The sequence below is a fragment of the Podarcis gaigeae genome (assembly GCF_964106915.1).
Source record: "Podarcis gaigeae genome assembly, chromosome: 2".
NCBI classification, from domain to species: Eukaryota; Metazoa; Chordata; class Lepidosauria; order Squamata; family Lacertidae; genus Podarcis; species Podarcis gaigeae.
Genome location: NC_139679.1, coordinates 48,053,381 through 48,074,328, shown reverse-complemented (window position 1 = coordinate 48,074,328; position 20,948 = coordinate 48,053,381). Strand labels below are relative to the sequence as shown.

The 20,948-nt window shown below is 41.5% G+C and overlaps 1 long non-coding RNA gene across 1 annotated transcript in view; it reads left to right on the top strand.

Annotated features, from left to right (window-relative positions):
- Nucleotides 1–242: 242 nt before the first annotated feature.
- The window catches only part of LOC310835418, a 143,733-nt gene continuing 123,027 nt past the window's right edge, over nucleotides 243–20,948 (top strand). Inside the window, exons 1-2 of the long non-coding RNA XR_014559657.1 lie at nucleotides 243–433; nucleotides 2,242–2,382. This is a non-coding gene — a long non-coding RNA (uncharacterized lncRNA). The remainder of the gene's footprint in view (nucleotides 434–2,241; nucleotides 2,383–20,948) is intronic.

The following is a 20,948-nucleotide window of genomic DNA, read 5'->3' as shown; positions in this document are numbered from 1 at the left end:
TAGGGAGCATCCATTCTTTTCATTTCATTCCTGGAACACCTTCTGCCTTCTTCACTCTGGCCAGCTCTATTTTCATCCCCACCTTTCATGCCCACTATGCTGTGTCTGGCCCAGATTTTTGTGGTGGCAGCAGCGCAAGCAGAATCAGACAGAAGAAGGATGAATCCTTTTTTAAAAGCGAAATCTGCAGTGTCATACCTAGACAAGGAGAAAATGAAAGAGATTGGATGGCTAGACAAATTAAGCACAAATGCGATCAGGCCAGATTGCATACGGATGCAATGGAAGGTGGCATAAACTCAGCTCATGACTGCTGTCGGAAGGAGAGAGAGCAGGATATACTACAGCTCATCAGTGCCGACGGTTGTTAGCAGGGGGGAAATAGACATATAGAGACTAAAGATGAATGAAACCAGAGACGCTCAAATGTGATGTAAGTAATAGTAATGCTGTTGCCTACACATATATCTGTCTGGCTTGTAGGAGAAGCTCTTCCTTAAAGAAGCTTCAGGGGAAAGAGAACCTTTAAAATGTAGCACAGGTGAATTAAATTCCATTTTGCATATTAAAAAAGAAAGATGTGGCATGGTTATAGGATGCAAAATCAGAATGTCACTCAAAGACTGGCTTTGCTATAATTTTGCACATGCTGGGGACTCAGAAATAGCATATGGAATAATGTAAACATGAGCTAGAAGAAAGATGTTGCTTGGGAACAGGGGAATTTTGTTCATATCTCAATATAAATGAGATGTTTTGCAGATATGTGCGTAACATGACTCTAGAAGAAAGACAAAGGCCTCTCCCTGTTGCCACCTGAAAAGGAATTTATCTGTTTACTCCTAATCATCAGGCAGAGCCTGCAAATTTTAGTATTATAATTGCAATACAGAACTCATTTTAACATTTATTGTGGGGACTTGCAAGGACACAGCTCCTTGTAGCCTGGGAAAATCTGTTCTGAAGCCAAGACACTGCAGACGACAATTATGATTATGTAACTTTCTAAAGCATTGTTTCCTTGAAAAGAACTGTCATGTTCTCTTAAGCTACCAAAGCCTTCAGTTTTTATTACTCCATGAATTTGAAGTAATCAGTTCACAGTGTCATTTGTCCTGGTTCCACACATTTTCATGGACCATTGACAAAAATGACGATCAAAAGCAGGTAAATAGAGCTTGTGACACAGATGTGTCTCCATTTACAAGTGTAGCCTGGGGCTTTCCAGGTACTTAAAGCTCCCAGCGACTGCAGCAATCTCTCAAACGGGGTATAAAATTACCAGAGTGCGGAGGCACTGTTATTTTCCAATGTTCTAGTATATAATGCATCAAAGTATATTTTATATCTGATGGAATGTACACACTGCAAAACAGAAGTAGTGCTGCAAAGTCCACATATAGCAGATATATCCATTTTGCTGGAGCAAGATTAGTTTGCGCTGACTTTTTGGCACTGATAAGACAGGAAGTATTTTGTGCTAAGGAAATCCCAATCTCCCTGTGCAAGGGGGTTTAATTCAAGGTGCTTCAAGACAAAACTAGACATCATTCTAAGCTCACTCGCCCCCCTGTGTCCCCCACCCCCCAGCTTGTGGCTCCTGCTAGGAAGGAAACACAGACTGTGAGGTTTCAGAGCCGGGTAGGTGATGGCACACAGTAACCTTTTATATTTATTTTATTTTTAAAGGATTAAAATATAAATAAATAACTGTCTGGAAGAGCTCCACTCACTACAGCAATGTTCAGGCACTAGCTTGGACACACCATTTTTAAAACTGGGGACATGGAAGGGTGTGCAAAGCAGCTCTGCCCCCAGTCTCCCTGTGTGCATCAACCTTCCTGCGCAGTCCCTGAGCACCATGTGCCCAGTTCTCTTGCCACCAGCTTTTTAAACATCACAACAGAATTGTTTTAAGGATAAAATGGGAAACAGAATGAACCACACACTCTGCCTTGAGCTACCTGGAGGAAAGGTGGACTATGTACGTAATAAATAAATATTCCCATTTCCAAATTAGCACTAATGGAGAATTTCACAACTGATGCATTACCCTATCTTACCACACACACGCCAATAATCACCAAACAGCAGTGGGGAGGGACAGTATTTGTGGTTAAGCACAGTTGTGGGACTGGGAATCTTAAGTAATGACTATTGACAACCAACTATTAAACCCACACAACGGTTTTGTTTTTAAGAAACTTTGCAAATGATATGTTCCTTTACTTCCTGCAACAGGTGGCTGAACTATTTTTAAGGCTAGAAGCTTCACAGAGAAAGAAAATATGGCGTTAGATGCAAAGCAGAATGGAAATTATTTTGGAAAGAATGGAAAGAAGTTACAGGAAGATGTATCTCAGAAAATGGTCCATCTGGCAGGTAGGCAAATGCTCTCCCCACTCCCACAAAAACCAGAATTCAGAATGAAAATATATACCACAAGGCTATTAGTTTCCATAGAAATTGTAGTATCTACAAGCAGTCATTAGGATTCATCTCTGCTTGGCCAATTTTAGGTTGTTTGCCTCTTCTGGATTTCCAGAGTCCTCCTAGAACAGCTTTCCCCCACCTGTTTTCCTCAGACATTTTGAATTACAGCTATCTCTCATACTTGACTATTGGGCCATGCTGGCTGAGGCTGATGAGAGTTGTAGTCCAAAACATGCAGAGACCACCATGTCAAGATTTCCTTACATAGTTCAGACCATTTCCTTTGGCCCTAAATGGTTATCAAGTTGAATCAAGCATATTTTGCCCTTTTAAGACTGAACTCATTTTGAATCCACTGCTTAACTTATGGCAATGCAGTAGAGTTGAACTCACAAGCCTATTAACGGAGCAAAGATGGGGTGTACTTTGTGTGTTTCTAAACTACAGTTCACATCCTTACTGACCAAGGCTGATTAGAGTTGATCAACATCTGGAGAGCCATGGGTCCCTTATAACAACAACAACTACTACTACTACTACTACTTATTTATACCCCGCCCATCTGGCTGGGTTTCCCAGCCACTCTGGGCATCTCCCAACAGAATATTAAACAGAATAAAACATCAAACATTATCCCTCTTCTAGCTGCTGACACAAGATAGCTGTCACAAGGAAGACTTTTCCCCACCTTAATCAACAGCAGTAAACATGGGAAAAGCACTGAGAGAAACCAGTCCCCCTTTTCACTACCAAGGATATAACAGATGGATACAATAAGGAAGCAATTCTAGTTGGTGGTGTGAGTGTATGGAAGTTCAGTTCAATGAGAAATCCTTAAACCCCCAAAGAGCTAGGAGAAATAGTAAATTTGTGGAAAACTCATTTTAAATCAACTGTAAGAAAAACAGAATATGTAAAATCAACTCACTATCAGTGCATAATGTTTAAGGAGTAGGGAATTTTTTCTGAGAAGGGAGGAAGATTTCCTAAAATGGTAATTCTGGTGCAATGCTAACAAAGATGTTAAAGAGCAGGTTAGGGTACAGAGTTCATGACTTTTAAAAGTGTAAAAAAACCAAACCCCCACTTGCTGTTAGAAACACGGTTCACTTTTTACTCAGATTCTGAAGGTGGCCTTGGCTATCAAATCAGCAGACAAAGGTTTGCTGTTGTTTGCATGTACCACTCCTGCGGAAGAGAAAAATAGTACATTCCTAGGTATATATCCACATTTTTAAAAAATGATTGAAAGAGAAATACTCTTGCCTGAGGGAGGTAGTACAGCATGAGAAGGGAACCTGTGCCTACTCAGATGTTGTTGAACTGCAATTTTTATAATCCATGACTATGGGCCATGCTGGCTGAGGTTGATGGGAGTTGGAGTTCAACAACATCTGAAGGGTCAGAAGTTCCTCACGCCCATTGTAGAAGAACGCATGTGGCAAATGTCAGTAGCTTTAAAACTGTAGCCGGCTTCTCCAGTAATTCCCTATGCTCTGAAGTTGTTATCTGTATTCATTTTGTATTGGTGAAATCCTTGATATTTGTTCATGTACTCTAAAACTGTGTATCTGTAGTATGGGGATTAATGAGGGGACAACAAAAGTGGACTTTACAAGCTGTTATGGTCACTAAGAGACTTATAATACTCACTGACTGTACTTCACTACCGGTGCTATAATTGACTATTTTCCTATAGACAACAATTTTGTGTGGATACCTATTTCGCCATCTGAAAGACTTCCATAACTGTACATATGTAACTTAAGATGTATGTAGGCTGATAGTTATTCTTAATGTGATCTGCTGCTCCTCATGATGATTCATTTTTCCCCTTTTCCCCTTTGTTGCATTTGTTAATAATAATAGTGGTAATAAAATCAATTTCAACTGGGCAGAAGTTACAATGATAGCAGGTAAGGATAAAACTTCCTGCTTCCCAAGTGCTTCTGAAGACAGCCAAGGGGAGGAAGAGTCGAAGTTCTTCTCTAAGCTCAGAAGGAAGAAAGGCACAGACTTTCCCTGATACAGTGCTGAATATCAAAGTCTCTTAGAAAATTGTGATGAATCTCACTGTTTTTAGAGTGTCTCCACAGTCAGAATAGTGTCTGTGGGAGTCCCTTCACTACTCCAGGCAGGGGAGCTGTCCCTGGTGCTGCAGTGAGACAATTGCCTGAAAACAGCAAGGTCAGGGCAAGAAAGCCCGCATCAGTCTTCCCAGCTGAAAACAGTTTGGATGTACCTTTTGCTTAGCATAATAAAAAGAGCAGTCCCTTCTTCCTTTGCAGGAGAGGGGGGCATCAAGGTTTTGGTACATTTGCAAACATATTTGTACAAATTTCAAAACTTGAGTTCCACAACATTTGCAAACATATTTGTACAAATTTCAAAACTTGAGTTCCACAACAAAACTTGAGTTCCACAACTATTTGACAGCTACAAGTGTGTACAGCAAAATCTGAAGGCTTTACTGTTGCGTTATTATGCATAACCCTATATAAGCCATCCAAAGTAGGTACCACGCAGTCAGATCCGATCATGTGATAAGGGTATAAGAAGAGCCTTGGTGGATCAAGCCAAATGTGCATTAAGTCCATTAAGTTCTCACAGTGGGCCACCAGATGCTGATGGGAAGCTTGCAAGCAGTTCCTCGGTAAGACATACGGTAAAGGATGCATCCTTATGAAAACATTCCTGCTGTTGGTAACGTTTGTTTTCAGAGCCTGTTCTTTTTATTTAATTCTGATATACAGTGGAATGTTTTGCATGAAACAGAATATTTGAACAGTATAACCCCAAATCCTGTTGAGAACTCAGCATTAGGGAAAAAACCCCACTGTCATTTAAAAAATTTATTGTCATGATAGCATTGTCATTGTAAAATGGGAATTTTAAATCATGTGGGGAAGCTATGAAAGACATAAAACTTTAAACTAAATGTCATTCGTAACACTTCAAAGCAAGGAAAATTATGTGTCTTTGATATAAGGAAGCAGATCTCCAGCAGTATCTGTCATTAATAAATTGTCAGATAAATTTTCTCCAGATGATGGCTGTTTTTACAGTTCTGAAATAATAAAGATATAGGATGTACATTTGTACTGAGCATTTTATTTTATGTTTTGGTTAAAATATAACATAGTTAAACTGGCTCTCATCAACAGTTTTATCAGTGTCAGGATGGATTTTCCAACACGTAATACAAAGAAATCTGCAGTTTTTTTGCCATGTGTTTTTCACCACATATTTGAGAACATGCCCCAAAGGATAAAAAGAATTATGAGTGAGCAATGTTTCCTGTTCCTGCAGTTATTCTATAACAGGCTTCCTCAACCTTGGCCCTCCAGATGTTTTTGGCCTACAACTCACATGATCCCTAGCTAGCAGGACCAGTGTTCAGGGATGATGGGAATTGTAGTCTCAAAACATCTGGAGGGCCAAGGTTGAGGAAGCCTGTTCTATAACATTCAAAAACAAAGCTCATTATTTTCTACCCATCCCATTTGATTTGTGTGCAATGTCAGTTTAGGTAGCATCTCTGTATGGAAGAGATGATTATGCTCCTTTGGAACATTATAAAGGAAGCAATGGAAGAGGAATTGTGACTCAGTACTTCATTGGGATTCAGGTAGGTAGCCTTGTTGGTCTGACCCAGTTGAAATAAATAAAAAAAAATTGTCCAGTAGCACCTAAGAGACCAACTAACTATGTTCTGGGTGTAAGTGTGCATGCACACTTCTTCAGATACTTCCTTGGGAGTTTATGGTGCATAATTAAACAGGAATTTACTACCACCAGAACTAATGATTACTGCCAATCTGAATTACTTTAAAAGCAGATGAGACTAATCCATGCAGAATGAGGCTATTGGCCATGATGGCTCTGTACTACCTGTGTGAACATTGGCTGCTGGGGAACAAGAGTGTGGAGAGTGCTGCTGCGTTCAAATTCCATTTGAGGATTTCCCATAGACACCTGGGTGTGGCCACTGTAAGAAGAGAATGCTGAACTAGCTGGGCATTTGGTCCTCATTGAACTCTGTAGAATTTACTGTGAAAGATGTTTCCAAATTCAGTACTTGTTTGCATGATAGAAGCTGCTCTACCTTCAATACAAACTTCACCTCTTCCAAATTGTGGGATTTGGAAAGCAACAATGAATTTTTATTTATATATTTATTTATTGCAGAGCAAAATGCTCGGCAACCTTTGCAGACTCAAAGGCAAAAGGGTATTTGAACCTGGGAAATCCAAGTGACGGGAGATGCTTTTGCTGGACAGATTGTCATAGCTTGAAGGCTATGCTGAAAAACAGGCTCCATTGGAGCTGTTGATCTATGCATTTCATAGTGGATTAGGGTGTGGTTTTGATTCTATGAGATTATTTTGTCAGGTTTTTTTTTGTTATATTACTGTATTACTAACCTCTACTCTGATGTGGGTGCTTTGTTTTACAGGATTTTTTGGGTGCTGTGATTTATTGAATATATGCTTTAAATAGCTTTAATTTTCTGGCACCTAGAGAACTCTGGTTTTGAGGCAACTAATAAATGTAATAAATAAATAAGAACTCAGATGAGACTGAGGAAATAAAATCAAAGTCGAATGTTCTAAAGGTAAGCTGTTTGAACTGTACAGGAAGGGAAGGGGTGTGATGTATGGTTCTTATGATGGTGTCATTCAAATTGCAGCTGGAATTGCATGTTGTCATATGCTGAAAAGTTCCCCATGTGTAAAGCACAGGAATTCAGTGCACAGAGCACATGACAGCCCCCATTGTTGAAAAAAATATGCATCCAATAACTCTTTAAAATCCATGTGCATGTTCTCAAGCAAGACAGTAGGGTTTTTTTACCCTGTATTTATAGTAAGGGAAGGGAAACTTATACCTCCAGATGTTGCTGAACTGAAGCTCCCATAAGCCTTAGCAAGCATGGCCAATGACCAGGGATGAAAGAAGCTGTAGTTCAGCAACATGGGGGGGGTCATAGGTTCCCCTCACTTGATTTGGAAGCTTTAGAAGTCATGCACAGGACTGCAAAAGAACCCTTATGTCAGGCTGAGGACTATGTTCCCTTGCTGGAAATATTCCAGGGGGACACATTGAAGCTGTGGGCAGGTCAGAACCAAATGTAGCAAATATGAGCAGTGCAGCAGACATTCCTCTTACATTTCTGGAGTAGACTGCATGCCCGTTGTGCAATGTGAGAGGTTTCTGCATCCACCCACCCATCTCTGCATCCTCAGTCCAGGCCAACAAGAGGCATGGTTCAACGTCATATTCCAGCCAGGCAAAAGCACCCCAGGAGTACAGGTCTAGCAAAGTTGTGTGGCCCGGGCATGGAGCTGGCCTAAGTATTTCTAGCCCCAACACAAATAATGGGAGTCCTTTCAGCTGCAAATCTGAGGCACATTGCAAGACTGTCCTTCTGACATGATCTTTCATTTGCTTAATAAGGCAAGGATCCCTGAAAAAATACAATACAACCTAGCCATGTACGGAAGATAGCAAAGCACTATATTGATTCCAAATGCAGAATATGGGGGTGGGAGCACAACAGTTAGGGGATTTTAATGACATTTGGTGGGATTCATCAGTGAGAACCCAGCGCAAGGACTTCCACTTGTGCAATGGGGCTTTCCTCCCCCATCTGTACACCCCATAAAATTTGCACTCACGAGGGTGGAAGAACCTCCAGGAGGAGGACAGAGTGGATTCTTCCGTCTGGCGAGCTGAAATACTTGTGCAGATGGAATGATTGGAAGACCATTACACTGGATTTCCCCCAATCCTGGCCAGTCTTAAGGGATAGAAATAAAAAAAAAATGGCATAAATGAGAATCCTAAACTATGGAATGTATTACATACAGAGAAAATTGGAAATTGGTTTATAGAAAGAGAAGGTTCACTTCAGGACCAAGCCCAAATAATCTACTGCCTGAGGCAGCCTTGGTGCACAGTATGTGTCTTGGATGCTTTAGCTGAGATTCCTGCATTGGAGGGGGTTGGACTAGAGGACCCCTGCGGTGACTTCCAAAGACTCTTCTCCTGCAAGATAGGGGAGTGGTTGTGGTCGGGGGCCGGACTCCGCCTCAAGCAAGGGGGCGTTAGCCTCTTGCCTCCCACTCACCTGGCTGGCGCCCATGCCCACGGGCAGGCACCCAACCAGGTGCCTGCGAGGGGGCGTGTTTAGCAGCCCAAATTGCTGCGGCACCAGCCTTCTGGCCTCACTTTTCGTTGTCCCGTCGCGAGTCATCAGCTAGGAGTCATCACAGTCATCACAGGGAAGAGCCACGAGGTTTGGAGTCGGGGGGGGGGGGTGTCTGTGTGTGTGGAGGCTGCCTAGTTCCTGGCTTGCCTTTTAACTTTAGGAGGCTTGCGTGCACTCATTGCTTTACTGCTTTTAAAAACCCAGGCATCCAGGTTTGCCTTGCTGTGTCCTCTTTTCCGTGTAAAAACCTACATTTAACCTTCTATTTCCCCCCACTCTTGGTGCTTGATTTGTTTGTGCGGTCTGAGTGTGAATTACCTTTCTTAAGCTGCAGCTTGTTCCCTTGCCCAGCACGTGCCCCCAGCGAGGTCTGAGTGTGAGTATGGCTCCGTCTTTCTTTCTCCCTCGTCTCCTCGCTTTCCTTCCCCTGCCTCTGCCTTGGTGGCTGTGCATTTTATTTTAATTTTTGGCCACGGTGCTTGTACGTTTCCCCCTCTATTGCCCTTGCCTGTCCGATTGCATGGCTGGTCTGGGTGACTGAGTGGGTTTGCCTTACATTTTAATTTGTTGGCCAGGGTGCTTGTGCGTTTCCCCCCTCCATTGTCCTTGAGAGCCTGGATAGCTCAGTTGGTTAGAGCATGGTGCTGATAATGCCAAGGTTGCAAGTTCAATCCCTGTATGGGACAGCTGAATATTTCTGCATTGCTGGGGTTGGACTGGATGATCCTCAGGGTTCCTTTTCCTGTTCCTCTCTAATTTTAAGTCGTGTGTGTGTGTATGTGTGTGTGTGTGTGTGTGTGCTTGCAGCGTGTGTTTGTGCCTGCCATTTATTGATTTATTACTCTTCTAGTGTGGGTTTAATTTACCCTGCCATCTCTTCCATTGGTACCACTTAAATCGGGAGCCCCCTGTAAAATTTTAAAGGCTGCTGGGGCTTGGAATAGACTGTGCACTGTGCACTTAAACCTCACCCCTCTTGGTTTCTCTAAGCCACCCCCCCCCTTAGCTTGATGTTTGGGGGAAGATATAAGGCAGGGCTTGGGGTGGACAATTCAGGGTTTATGATCAGGGAACCATTCCTCAGCACTGCACGTTTATACATTTAGAACCTTTGAAGGTGTGCCTTTGCCTGGTTCTTGTCATTGGCTTCACTTGCCAGTACAGGCTCCCTAAAGAAAACCACTTTTAAACAACAACAACAACAACAACAACAAAGGTTACGGCTTATAGTACCTTACTGAAAAGTCCAGGTTAACACACGGTTTATATTTCCACTTCATTTTGGTTCACTGTAAAGGACAGCTATTTTCCTTTTCTTCAAAAACTTTTTCCTTGCCCGGCTTGTTCATTTTACTCCCTCCACCCCTCCTCCCTCCCAACTCCCCCCCCACGCTTTCCTTTTCCTCCCTCCACCCCTCCTCCCTCCCTACACCCCCACCCTTTCAGGAGATACATCGGTCTTTGGAGTTCCCTTTGCTTCTTGCTTGAGTCATCACAGTTACCAGGCAGGTTTTTTCAACTGTGGGGCAGGCTTGATTACTCTCTGAGTGACCGGCAGTTTGTGAGGCATTGTCTTTAAGCACCTGGCAGTTCAGCAGCTCTAGTTGCATTGTCAGTTTAACTAACCAGCAGTTTGACCAATTGCAGTCTTTTGTCTGTTTAAGCTCCCTTATTTCCATCAACTGGTCTTGAGCCGACCTTGTGGGCAAAGATTTACTTTTCTTTGTTTGGCAAAGTTTCCTTTGTTTGGTGACTTCCAACTCTACAGTTCTGTGATACCCAAAGCCAGATAAGTTATTTCCATCATGCGGGCTTCCCACAGACATATGGTTGGTCACTATGAGAACACAAAGCTGGACTATGCAGACCTTTGATCTGATGCAGCAGGATTCCTTACGTTCTTATTTCAAAACCTGAGAAAGAAAATTCCACAGGCAGGTCTCTTCCTCCCTGGCCCCTGTCCAACAATAACAAATTAAATAAATAACAATTTGCTGTCTCTTCGTGACACACAAAATCAGTTGCCTGATGCAGCCACCTCGTTCTGTCTAATGGTGGGACCAGCCCTGTGGGCACTCCATTGCTGTTACCTCTTCTACAAAAACATCTTGTTGTAAGTGGGATCAATATTCACTCAGCTTGTAAATTGTACATCAAGGACAGGAAAAACAGCTACGTTTATCATTACGCACTGGATGTTCAAAGCAAATACAGACTTTTTTTTAACAATACAAATATGTCTGGGTTTTGAAAAATATATAAAAGAAGTTTGAATAATGCTTAGACAAGTGGCCCTGCTTGGCAAATAATGTTTTGCAATTTATTTAGTAAGAACACTTGTCCCTGATCCTCAGCATCTGCTCAAACATTACCGGGAGTTACTGTGGCTGCAAATCATTATTTTCAAGTCAAGTAATGACTTGTATTAACTTGACCAATAAGAGATCTCCTAATGGGACTGCAGATAAATAGTATCACTCTGGTAACTACCATGATCAACTCTAGTAAGCAGAAGAAAGTGAATCATTAAGCGCTTCAGTTTGTTCATGTATCTCTATTGACTTTAAGTGGACTGAGAGTGCTTGTGTGCCCCTAGGACTGGAAATTAAGCCTTGCTATTTATAGTCCCTCTTCCTAGTTTTAAATGCTGTTCAAGGAAGATGCCACAATAATGCACCATTATATTCATCCAAATAAAGCAGTATATATGCTAGAGTGAGAATGAAGATAGATTGGCGTTTTGAATGGTAAATTGCAAGCTGTGATACAAGCATCTACCACAAATGGTGTTTGCTGTTTCTGGGACATTTAGGTTTAAGTTTGGGATTATAGCCCAAGAGCTTTCTTCTTCTCTCTTTGCTAGGTCTGAACATTCTGAACATTTAGGAAGGGATTCCACTGAGTGCAGGCTAAAACCTATTTGTAGCACTGAGACTAGGCTACACTCAACATGGGACTTGCCCTTGCAAATTGTTCTTACATTAAGGAATAAATTTTGAAAATTAAAAAAATTGTCCAGTAGCACCTTAGAGACCAACTAAGTTTGTTCTGGGTATAAAATTTTTTGTGCATGCACACTTCTTCAGATACACAAAAGCTTACACCCAGAACAAACTTAGTTGGTCTCTAAGGTGCTACTGGACAATTTTTTAAATTTATTTCGTCTGCATCAGACCAATGCGGCTACCTACCTGTTCTTACATTGTAGTTGATATATATCACACATTCCTCATCATATTTCTTGTTCCTTTTAGGTGTTGTTGTTTTTAAGTGTGTGCCCCAAAATGTAAAAGGGTAATGCAATGAACAGGTATTTTCACTAATAATAAGCAGTCATCCGAAGTACACAGAGGACATTGGTCCATTAGGGCAAATAGAGTACTTTTGTCTGACGGCTTCCTTATTTACTACTGAGATACCTGCTGGTACTGGTGGACAAGCTTCTGTTTGGCCAGCTTGAGTCTTGTCCTAGTGAAATTCTGCACCTACTCATCTCAAGAAACAGAAGGTTCCATAAGGATAGATGTAGGTATTGCTTATAAAGAAACAATGGAATATTAGGAGGAACAAGTAGGAGGGAAGGAAAGAGTGGCAGTTTTGGTAAAATGATTTTTGCTTAGGTTAATTTATGCATTGCCTGCTTAGCTTCTACTTTTGAGGTGGGAGCGCCTTCAGTCTGCATTCATTCATTCATTCATTAATTATATTTATTAGTCACTTTTATCTGAAATGTGAATTCAAAGCAACTTACAAAAATAAGCATTAAAACCCTTTTTGAACCATCTTGGGGACCTTTTTGGCAGAAAGGTAGCATAGAAATAAACTAACAATAAAAACGCTCTTTGACACTCCTCTTGCTTAAGAGGCCCTGCATTTTCTCATTTTCTCATGAGGAGCTGAAGGATGTGTTGAGAGGCCCTGCAATTCTCCCAGAGGAGAAGAAAGTATGACAGTGCCCAAGTATACTGAGCCAAGAAATTCAGCTAGAAATTCAGTGTTATGAAATTTCACTGCTGTAGCCTCCATGTCATTGAAGGGAAGGATAAAGGAACAAAAACTGGAATTACGGTAGTTGGTTGTGGCTCTGTCTCCACCTCCCATTGACCATCCTGCCTGGTTCCAATGGACACCAGACACCACTGAAATAGTATCATCTTGTGTATTATCACAATCTCCAAGGCCAACAGAAAAAGCTCGCTTTCAGCCTGCTAAGACTAGTGAATATAAAGCACTGATCATATTAGTTGAGAAGATGTGGCTGTAAGTAGAAGCTTGCCAGAGGCAACAATTCCCCCTCCCACAGAGCCTTTGGGGGGGAGGGAGCAGGAGGAGGAGAGGAGGGATGCCCTGTTGCACAAGTGGGAGACCCTGTGCAGGGCTTCTGCTCCTGGGACTTGTTAGGTGAATCAAACCCAAAGTAGTCTAAGGAAAGCTAACCACAAATAAACTGAAATACCATAGTATGGTCTTTCTTTAAACCAATATATTTAAACTGCAAGAAAAGTCTGATCTGTCAATCTCCCTCTCACTTGCATTCTTAGCATTGTTAGAGCTCAGTTTTTGGTAGGATTGGATACCTGCTAAACCCATCTGTTTTTAAACCATTTAAGTGCATGACATTGATCACTTCTACTAGTTGCTCAACATGGATAACTTATATATGTCTGTTCTCTGTGCAAATGCTCCATCTCAGACCATATATAAGATTTATGCACTGCATGCATAAATAAAAAATATGTTGTATTTTTTAAAAAAAAATTCAACTCACAGACCCTCATATCACAATGTGAACCTACCATGGCTTTGAAAAGTGATCTGCTGCCCCAAAATGTGGGATTATAGTGTGACTGAGGTTCTATGCAAGAAGTTATTTGGGGAAGCTACTTGCATGACTCTTCAGTCTTAGCCTTTATACTAAGTGCCCTTCAGTAATTAGACAACATCTATGCAACTTGTCTGTTTTGGCTTAGTTCCCCCCAAAACAAATATAACAGAAGAGTCACACATTATTAATTAAGCAGAAATTCCCAGAATGACACACACTCAACCTATTTATTTGTTATGCTATTTTCTAACTTTTCGGTTGTCTGATCCAACTCTTTTGTAAATAATTTATAGTGGCCCCAGTGAGCCAGCATTGAATTCTAGGTGGGCAGGAGTTAATATTCCATGTGGGCAGGAGTTAAAATTGGATTCAAATCAAGGGCATTCCTTGTGATGAGTGACAGTTATGAAGCATGCCCTGAAGGAATTTGGATCTCTAAGCTAATTCCTAAGGGTCACATCCTTAGTTTCCTATTCATTCACCTGTGTGTCAGGATTTGCCACAGTGTGCATGTCTTATTCAGCAGGATCTTGACACTTCAATTTCATATTTCTTTCCACTCACAGCCTGATGTATGACACCCATTAATGCTAGAATGGAATACATATACACAGAAAGGAAAATAAATATCGCAATCAGTTATACGCTATGTTATGGATATAGAAATTAGATGCACTGTTTATTATTAAGGTTACTGTGAATATGATGATGAAGGATATTTCAAAAAAAGTTTACAATTGAATAAATGCATGATTTTTAAAATAAAAAACCTCTGATACACACAGAAATACACACATACATATGAATGAAATAAAAAACAACAACCATATCTCCAATTCACTTATTCTGCTGACAAGAAGAGCTAACCACTCAAAATAATAAGTAAGCATAATTATTTTTAATACATGTCTAGTCTACAACCGTATTTCCTGCTGATATCAGGTGTTGGATAAATCATGGCAATTCATTTATGCAACACTTTAAAACATAGAACTGCATCATATAACCTGTTATGTATTAAAGGTAATGCTATTAAAATACAAGTATGATATATAAATGCTAAGCAATTAAAATATAATGTAAAACTGGATGCAGACAATCACACTACTGAAGCATATCAGGATGAATTTTATAGAAGGAAAATTCCTTCTACTAAAATTATTAGTAGAGAACAACTTTCTTTCCTAATTATAAGTTAACCTATATCTGAACCTAGCAGTTTACTTCGTTGTTCACTTGTTCAACATTTGTATTAAACTAATATAGCCCTGTTCAGGCATTGCTGCCAGTAAGAGAAATGTGATGTGGAGCCATGCCTTTAGTCATTGCGTGGTTCTTCTTGCTGATCCCATGTTCAGCTGCTACATCTGAAGTTGGGAGCCTCTTGTACTTATTAAGACTCCCTCCGCATTTCAGAACACTAGAAGGACTGGTTTATACAATGCACACAGAACTACTGTGAATCCTGAGGTTCCCTGCTTCAGATGCAGCAGCTGAACACAGGAACAGCAATAAGGAACTGTCTGATGAGAAGGGTGGGGTAAAGGTGCCCTCACATTCCATTTATGTTTCATCTTCCTGCCAGTAATACCTGCCAGTAATACCCTATCCAAGGTTCATGTTTCCTTTTGGAAATGAGGAAATGAGGCACAGCAGAGACTGTGGTGCCTTTATGATATATAATTTATGATATATAATTTATTTACACATATCTACAACCTGAGCCTTTGATGGAAGGGGTTCACACCACCAGCACCCCAAGTGGGTCTTTTCTCTCCCATAGTCACAACCTTAGATTCAAGCAGAAATCTGGCATGCTTGCTGTCTCTGCTTGCTGTTTTGCTACTAGCTCACATCTCTGCAACTTCCAACCCTAAAAATCTGGCTCTGTCCTTCCAATTAATGGTAAGCTGGGGGAGGGGTCCAACCCACTTGTCATCTCACACAGAGCCCCCTTCTTTTATTTCCCTTAATGGCCCATCACCCAGGAAGCTAGCCTCCCTTATATGTTAGCACTTACTGGATCCAGGGGTTAGAAAGCGGGGTCAGGCATTCAGTCTGCCTCCCCCAAACTCATAAGAATATTATGCCTTGTAAAGTCTAAATTTATGTCACTCTTACCATGACACTCTATTTGAAAAACAAAAGGCACCAAAATATAACTTCAGGTGCCACCCACTTTTGACATGATTTGCTCTGAAATATTCATTCAGCTTGTTCATTCAGCTGAAATGTTAAAACAGACTTTCATAGATCAAAACAAAACAAAACAAAATCCTGAAAATAAAAAGGGTTGGTTTTGTATTGATCCTAACTTGATTTCACCCCCATTCATGGAGTACTGCTGCTGTCTATGGCAGGGAGTATAGTTCTGATCGTGTTATCTCCACATGCCTTGGATTCCTTATATAACAGATGAAACAGATGAATGGCTCTCAGTGAGACTCAAGACTCCTGCTGAAATTGTCCTTAAACAGAACAACAACTGGCAGCTGTTTGGTGGCACCAGGGAGTCTTGTTTGGCTTGCTATGGGGAGAGGACTGTAAAGAATGACTACAGATTGAGGGGTGTGGGAGAGAAATTCCTGCTTTTCTGTCTCTGATAGATGGAGGAGACTTGATTCAGCACCCCCAACATCCTCAATAACAATCTTCCCTTTGCCCTGCTGCTTCCATCTGGCCACTGCCACCCCTCCTCAGAAGAGGGATGGCCCTTTCTCCCAAATATAAAGGGCTTGGAAGAAGCGAGGGCAAGTAAAGACATGATGGGACCCAATCTGAATCAGGACCAAACTCAGTGTATTAATTCAAGTTATATCTGTTGTTGTTGTTTAGTTGTTTAGTCGTGTCCAACTCTTCGTGACCCCATGGACCAGAGCATGCCAGGCCCTCCTGTCTTCCACTGTCTCCTGCAGTTTGGTCAAACTCATGCTGGTAGCTTCAAGAACACTATCTAACCATCTCGTCCTCTGTTGTCCCCTTCGGCTTGTGTCCTCAATCTTTCCCAACATCAGGGTCTTTTCCAGGGAGTCTTCTCTTCTCATGAGGTGGCCAAAGTATTGGAGTCTCAGCTTCAGGATCTGTCCTTTCAGGGAGCACTCAGGGCTGATTTCCTTAAGAATGGAGAGGTTTGATCTTCTTGCAGTCCATGGGACTCTCAAGAGTCTCCTCCAGCGCCATAAATCAAAAGCATCAATTCTTCGGCGATCAGCCTTCTTTATGGTCCAGCTCTCACTTCCATACATCACTATGGGGAAAACCATAGCTTTAACTATACGGACCTTTGTTGGCAAGGTGATGTCTCTGCTTTTTAAGATGCTGTCTAAGTCATATCTGAATCATACCTAAATTGACATTTGAGTTGGGACAATGGTGACTAAGACCAGCGGGCTCTTGCCATCCCTAGTTCCAACATGAGTCATATGCCTAGGATTTTTGCAAAACCCTCTGAAGACTCTGTAAATATACTCATGCATTCATTTATCTCTGGGATGCTTTGTTACTATATTTCAATGTAATCACTTATGAATTGTGGGACTGTGATGAATGAATGAAAGCTGAAGGTCTTCAAATTTACCAGAGAAAGTAAATAGCCTTTGGGGACTGAAGGCTCTCTCAGATAAACAATGTCAACAACGGATTAAAGGGAAGCACTTCCTCTGGAAGATAAAATGGCACATTCCAGGACATTGTGCCCACTTGCCTAGAGACACCCTGATGGTTTGAGTCACGTAGCCAGAAACGGGGTGTGCAATTGAAAAGTCTATAATCAATATGTCAGTCTACTTGTTGCATAATAAGAGACTGAGCTAAGTTTCAGAACCCTGAAGATAGAGATGTTTTGGGGCAGAGACCTGTACAGCAACCCTGTTTCACAGTGTCAAACATCCACCATCATCCCACTCTGTCTATCCCCCTGGTCGTTAGAGCAACTACCTTTGTAACCATATCCTTGTAGTGCATCTGTGCATGTGCTGTATGACTGAGAGCCCTTGAACAAGTGAAATAACTGGCACCACTGTCTTGGTTTTTGTGCTATTCGCCTTTGATATCAGGATGCATTCATGACACAACTCACAAAGCAAAGCCCAAGACATTTTGTTGAATGAAGCAGAGCTCAAATGGCACACCCATTCAAATAGTAGGGTCAACATTTTTAAAAGTCTTGCTGCACTAAAGGTGCCACCTGAAGCAGGTTGCTTCATTTTGCATGACAGGCCTAGTAGCGAGCTATGATTCAACCATTAATGTGGAATATTTCAGAGCATTCATCTAGTTGCCGTACTAAATATAATCATAATGTGATCATTTCACTGTTGATCCGCAGATCTGAGGTTAGTTATGAGAGGCCTCTATACTGAGTCTCAGCAGACACCATTTTTCTACATACAAAATCTTCTCTTTGTATATTAGGTATTTTCCAATTCACATACATTACAACCACCTTATGAAAGCAGGCAGAAAGTGTGTCTGTTGATTCCTTTGGTAAGAGTTCCGGTGTGCTCCTTTGCCATAAAGTATATCTGATGTTGGCCTGAGGTTTCTTGGTAACAACCATATGGTGGGGGTGAATCTATGTAGTGTATAGACCATGGGTAGGCAAAATAAGGCCCGGAGGGTGGATCTGGCCCAATCGCCTTCTCAATCTGGCCCACGGACGGTCCGGGAATCAGCGTGTTTTTACAAGAGTAGAATGTGTGCTTTTATTTAAAATGCATCTCTGGGTTATTTGTGGGGCATAGGAATTTGTTCACCCCCCAAAAAAATATAGTCCAGCCCCCTACAAGGTCTGAGGGACGGTGGACCGGCCCACGGCTGAAAAAGGTTGCTGATCCCTGTTATAAAAGGACCCCTGAACATTAGGTCCAGTCGTGACCAACTCTGGGGTTGCAGCGCTCATCTCGCTTTATTGGCCAAGGGAGCTGGTGTTTGTCTGCAGACAGCTTCCGGGTCATGTGGCCAGCATGACTAAGCCGCTTCTGGTGAACCAGAGCAGCGCATGGAAACGCGTTTACCTTCCTGCCGGAGCGGTACCTATTTATCTATTTGCACTTTGACGTGCTTTCGAACTGCTGGGTTGACAGGCCCTGGGATCGAGCAATGGGAGCTCACCCCGTTGCGGGGATTCGAACCGCCGACCTTCTGATCAGCAAGTCCTAGGCTCTGTGGTTTAACCCACAGCGCCACCCGCGTCCCCTATCCCTGGTATAGACCAAATACAAAACCTCAGCCATGTGGAAACACTTTCACATGACAGCCATCTTATATAAAAAGTACTGTGAATAATCTCCTAGTTATGAGACGCGTCTCCTGAGCTGAAGAAATGTTTGCTTATATGTTAAAAGTCATAAATGGGAAAATAAAGACTGCAGCTAAGCACCCAAATATTATAACTAGGATAGCATAAGTGCCCTCATAGTAAAAGCACAAAATCAGAAAATATAGGCATTCATTGCCTCTCTATGAACAACATTTCTATGCTAGTTGTAAAAAGGTTTACTAACTGAAGAGTTTATATATTCTGCATAGCTGCCTCTAATTCCTGCCCTGCACCAGTTAGGTATCTGTTCATACACATTTGCACTATTTTGTCTTCTACCCCTTCTATCTTCACCAAAATAATACACAACAGCAGTACAATGAATGAATTTTGGTGACAAGCTGCACCTGCCAAGTTAACACCTGCAACAAATATGTCTCACTGCAATCTAATTCTCAAATCACTTTATTTATTTTTTGCAAAAAAAAGCAGGAAGTAGAAAAATATGGGAAGACTAAAGATCATCATGGAGAGGGGATATTTTATTAATGGAATTATATTTGCTTTTCATCAAAGGGGCAAAGGTGAATAAATACAAAAGTCCAGGGAGAGTTTTCCCCAATTTAGATTTTTAATTTGAGGAGTGAGGACTCATTATCCTTTCACCTTTAGGTACTAGGAATATTAATTTTAAAGTGACAGTTGCTGCTTTAAACTCTGCTCAAGAGCACTGATGGTGAAGGTTCTGCTCTTAGATTGAATAACAAATTAAATGCAATTAATGTGCTAAAATGCAATTATAGGATGCAAATTCTAAGCCACAGAAATGCAGTTCTGCTGAGCTCACAGCCATATAAAAACCCAATCAACTTCTAGTGCACATTATGTGCATTAAACAGGGGATGAAAAAGGTAAGTGGTATTTCTGAAAACAATTATATTCGGTAAGATATTTCTGTAGAACTGCATGCTATTTATTACCTTACAATATGTTTCTATAATTTATTTATTATTAAATGTATATATACAACTTGCCATTTTAAATATAACAAAATAAAATCAACAGAGTGGACAAGCAAAGAAATCCTAGGCAGAGAAGTGGGAAATGCAATGACATAACAGTGCACCAAATCATGTAATATGTGCATTTTCCTATAATATTTTGAGTATTTTTTGTTTAAGAATGCCCTGAAGGGGTAAAAAACCATTCAAGTTTTGTAAGCTTATAGGAGTCAACATCACACCATTTTTCTCTCTGTTGCCCTCCAATTATGGATTTTAGTGATACAAGTGCAGTTACTGTGAAGAAAATTCCCTCCACTCTCAAGAGCTGCTATACCATAGTGATTTGAAAATGGCACTCAGATTATGCCTCTGCTAGGATCTCACTGTATGGCCTTTGGCAAGCCACAACCTTTGGGCTGCATTTGAATATGCTCCTCGTTCTCTCCCTACTAATTCACTAAACCCCTTCCCCTCCCACACACTTAGCAGACTATATTCCCATTGTGGCATCGAGCAGGAGAAAGGAAGAGATGGAAGTCTCTCTCTCCCCCCGACAATACACTGGTTGGCTTCACCATTATGGTAAATAACTCCAGAAAGCAGATCCCAGAGGGCAATGGCATCAACCCTGTGGCTGTTGTTCTTGATTACCTTCTGCTGGAGGGGAGTGACCATTGCTGCTTTAAGCATGTGTGTCACATGGCCTTCCTTCATCCTCTAAGTTAGCTTGCTGCTCTCAGGTGTGCTTGGGGATGCACTCCTGTGGCAAACAGTGGAGTAAGATTCAATGCCCAGGCAAGTTGCTTTCTATATGTGGAAAGCTCTATCTCTTCTGCATGTGGGTGCATGTTGAGTCAGTCTTGTCCCCTCTCCAATACCTAAAATACCTAAAATACAGTGGTACCTCGGGTTAAGAACTTAATTCGTTCCGGAGGTCCATTCCTAACCTGAAACTGTTCTTAACCTGAAGCACCACTTTTGCTAATGGGGCCTCCTGCTGTCGCTGCGCCACCAGAGCACGATTTCTGTTCTCATCCTGAAGCAAAATTCTTAACCCGAGGTACTATTTCTGGGTTAGCGGAGTCTGTAACCTGAAGCGTCTGTAACCTGAAGTGTATGTAACCCAAGGTACCAGTGTACACAGGTTTCAATTAACTCCTAAGGCTGCAATCCTGTGACTATCCTAGGATAAGTCCCACTATAGTCAATGGGGCT